Below are 4,306 nucleotides of genomic sequence, written 5' to 3' on the forward strand. Positions count from 1 at the left end.
ATAACCGCAAAGGCTCTAATTAGAATCAGAATTGGTTAGAGTCTAAGATAATTTGAACGTTGCTGCCCGGCCTTGCATGAAGTTGTTATGTGTTCTTGATGGTTTTTCGTGTTATGTGTTGCATGAGTATGTTGATCACTTGTATATAATAATCTTAGGTTTAATTTTCAGTAGATTATTTGTTAGAATTAATCAATCTCAAACCCCCCAATATTTCGATGTATATATGTGAATACTTGTTTATAAGTTGTTTGATTTCTCTTCTTTCGATCGCCCTTTGGTTTCCCCGGCTAGAACGATCCCTACTTGTCCATATTACTACGATTGCAGGGTAATTAAATTGAAGTTGTTTGACCCCGGTTACGCGACACGTCAGTTATTCGAAGAGATAGGGATACTGTTGCATCATTTGCTTCTTTGATTCCCAAGTAGCTTCTTCTACTTGATGACTTCTCCAAAGCACCTTGACAAGTGGGATTGACTTGTTCCTAAGCACTTGCTCCTTTCGATCAAGAATCTGAACCGGATCCTCTTCATAAGACAAATCTTTCGTCAAACTGATCGGCTGCTCTTGCAGTACATGAGAAGGATCGGCAATATACTTGCGAAGCATGGATACATGAAACACATTATGTATCCTGGATAACTCTGGAGGCAAGGCTAATCGATAAGTAAGTGAGCCAACTCGCTCTATTATCTCATAAGGGCCAATATACCTCGGACTAAGCTTCCCACGCTTACCAAAACGTACTACCCCTTTCCAAGGAGATAGTTTCAAGAACACCCAATCACCCTCTCGGACTGCCCATCAGTCTGAGGATGAAAAGCAGTGTTGAAAAGTAATTAGGTACCTAAAGCTGCCTGAAGAGCTCCCCGGAATTTAGAAGCAAATCTAGGATCCCGATCCGACATTATTGATTCAGGAACACCATGAAGCCTCACAATTTCATTCACATAAAGCTCCGCCAATTTATCCAATTTATACTTCTTCTCCACTGGCAAGAAATGAGCAGACTTGGTGAGTCGATCCACAATCACCCAAATACCGTCATGCCCTTCACGGGTACGAGGTAAACTGAAAACAAAATCCATGGTGATGTGGTCCCACTTCCACATTGGAATAGACAACGGCTCAAGCAACCCAGAAGGCTTCTGCCTTTCTGCCTTTCTGCCTTTACTTGCTGACAAATCAGACATCTACTCACATAAGCTGCAATTTCCCTCTTCATGTTTGGCCACCAATAATAATTCTTCAAAATTCGATACATTTTTGTGCTACCCGGATGAGCGGCATAAGCAGAACTATGAGCTTCCTCCATAATCTCACTCTTCAACTCTTCATTTCTTTTTGGAACACAAAACCGATTCTTAAACAGTAAAGTTCCATCCCTTCTAACTGAGAAATGATCAGCTGCGGCTCTGCTCAAAGCTCTTTCTATCAATCGAACTATGGAATGATCATTATTCTGTGCTTCCCGCACTCTATCAACCAACACTGGCCTCACATGAAAACTAGCTACCAAAGCACCAACCTCATCTACTGATAAATCCACCCCTGTAGCTCGCAACTCACAAAGAAGTGGAACTCGAACCGTCTTAATATGAGATAAAGATATGGAGGGATTTCGACTAAAAGCATCAGCTACCACATTAGCTTTTCCAGGATGATACTCAATCGTGCAATTATAATCATTGATTAACTCCATCCACCTTCTCTGTCTCATATTTAGCTCTCTTTGGGTGAATATATACCGAAGACTCTTGTGATCGGTAAAAATCTGACACTTGGCTCCATACAGATAGTGTCTCCACAACTTGAGAGCAAAAATTACCGTTGCAAGCTCCAGATCATGAGTAGGATACTTCCCCTCATGCGGCTTCAATTGCCTAGAAGCGTAGGCAATAACTCGATCATGCTGCATCAAAATCCCACCTAGACCACGTCTAGAAGCATCACAGAAAACTACATACTCCCCACTATCATCTGGAAGTGCCAAGACAAGAGCACTTGTCAAGCAATTCTTCAATTCCTGGAAACTTTGCTCACATTGATCTGACCATTCGAACTTAACTCCTTTCTTGGTCAACCTTGTAAGAGGAGCAGCAATCTTTGAAAAATCTTGCACAAAGCGCCGATAATAACCTGCTAATCCCAAGAAACTACGAATCTCCGTTACAGTGGGGGGTCTTCTCCAATTTGACACTGCTTCCACCTTTTGGGGATCCACACTAACTCCTTCTGCCGAAACCACATGACCCAAAAACCCCACTTTATCTAGCCAAAACTCACACTTGCTAAACTTAGCATATAACTGCAAATTTTCCAAAGTCCGTAATATTATTCTTAGATGTTTGGCATGCTCCTTCTCACTTCTTGAGTAAACCAAGATGCCATCTATGAATACGATCACGAAACGATCAAGATATGGACTAAACACCCTATTCATGAGATCCATGAATGCTGCGGGTGCGTTAGTAAGTCCAAATGGCATCACCATAAACTCATAATGACCATATCGTGACTGAAAAACAGTCTTGGCTATGTCCCCCTCTCGGATCCGCAACTGATGATAACCCGATCTCAAATCAATCTTAGAGAAAACCGAGGCACCCCTCAACTGATCAAATAAATCATCGATCCGAGGCAACGGATATTTATTCTTCACCGTGACCTGATTCAACTTCTTATAATCAATGCATAGTCTCATGGTGCCATCTTTCTTCTTAACAAACAACACCGGAGCACCCCATGGAGATATGCTAGGCCGAATAAAACCCTTGTCTACCAACTCCTGCAATTGAGTCTTCAACTCTTTTAATTCCGCTGGAGCCATTCTATAAGGTGCCTGAGAGATAGGCATAGTTCCGGGAAGTAATTCTATAGAGAAGTCTATCTCCCTTGCAGGAGGCAAACCCGGCAACTCCTCAGGAAAAACGTCCGGAAACTCCCTTACTACTGGGATATCTTCTATTCCCACAACTCCCATACTTGTATCCACCACATGAACTAAATACGCCTGACAGCCTTTATTTAATAATTTCCTTGCAGCAACAGCGGAAATTATGCAACTAGAAATAACATCTCTTTCCCCTTCGAAAGCAACCTCAAAACCATCTGGACTTCGAAGCACCACTACCTTCTGAAAACAATCTACCATAGCTCTATATGCTTCCAAAAAGTCCATTCCCAAGATCACATCAAACTCCACTATCTCTAAAGGAATTAAATCGGCCTTGAAATTGAATCCCTCCACTAAAACTTCACAACCATTAAACACCCAATTAATTGTCATCACCTCACCGGAGGGTAGAGACACATGCCACTCGTCTGGAAGAGACGATGATAGCACATTGGCATGGAGGGTAAATCTACTAGACATGAATGAATGCGTGGCTCCGGGATCAATTAAAGTAAAAGCAGGTTGACCAAAAATTAATAACGTACTAATAATGACATCTGGAGAAGTACGACCCTCCTGTTGGGTCATAGCATGCAGTCTAGCGTGAGTCATGGGACGCCCACGCTGACCACCGCCTCGTTGAGAGCCACCTCTAACCTATGCACTACCCTGGGCACCACTACTGGAGCCTCCAGCTGAAAACTGACCAACTGGCTGAGTAGGGGTGGGGATGGTCCTCTAAGCCAACAATGTGCAATCTCTCCTGAAGTGGTCCTGACTACCACACTCAAAGCACCCAGAAAACTACTGCCCATAAGAACAAGTCTGGCTACCGGATGACCCACCATGGAAGCTGCCACCAGAACCATACTGCCCAGACTGTTGCCTACCCAAATGACTCTGAGAAGGTCTCCTGAAATGTCCTCTAGTCTTATTTCGAGCACCATAGCTCGATCCCCCACTACTGCCACTACCAGCAGATGACCCAGAAGCGGATGATGAAGCAGCCTTCTTAGATGGACCCTGACTAGGGCCACTGTAATCACGGGGCCGAGCACCATATGTCCCCCTGGACTCAATGGCCATGGCTGCCCCAACTGTATCCATAAAGGTCGGGTAAATTACCCCGGTCATCTTGTCTGCAAACACCCCATCAAGTGCCCCAATGAACATCTCAATCCTGGTCTTCTCATCAGGAATCAAATATGACACATGGTAGCTCAGGGAAGTGAATCTTTCCTGGAACTCTATGATACCCTCATCATCCCTCTTCGACATAAGCAGGAAATCCGACTGAATTCTGTTGCGGTGGGCATGATTGAAATACTACCCCAAGAAGAGAGTCTTAAACTGCTCCCACGACATATTCAGAGCATCCTCAACATTCCTGCTGGCAAGCAACCACC

This window comes from Fragaria vesca, unplaced genomic scaffold (assembly GCF_000184155.1).
Source record: "Fragaria vesca subsp. vesca unplaced genomic scaffold, FraVesHawaii_1.0 scf0513047, whole genome shotgun sequence".
Taxonomy (NCBI): Eukaryota; Viridiplantae; Streptophyta; class Magnoliopsida; order Rosales; family Rosaceae; genus Fragaria; species Fragaria vesca.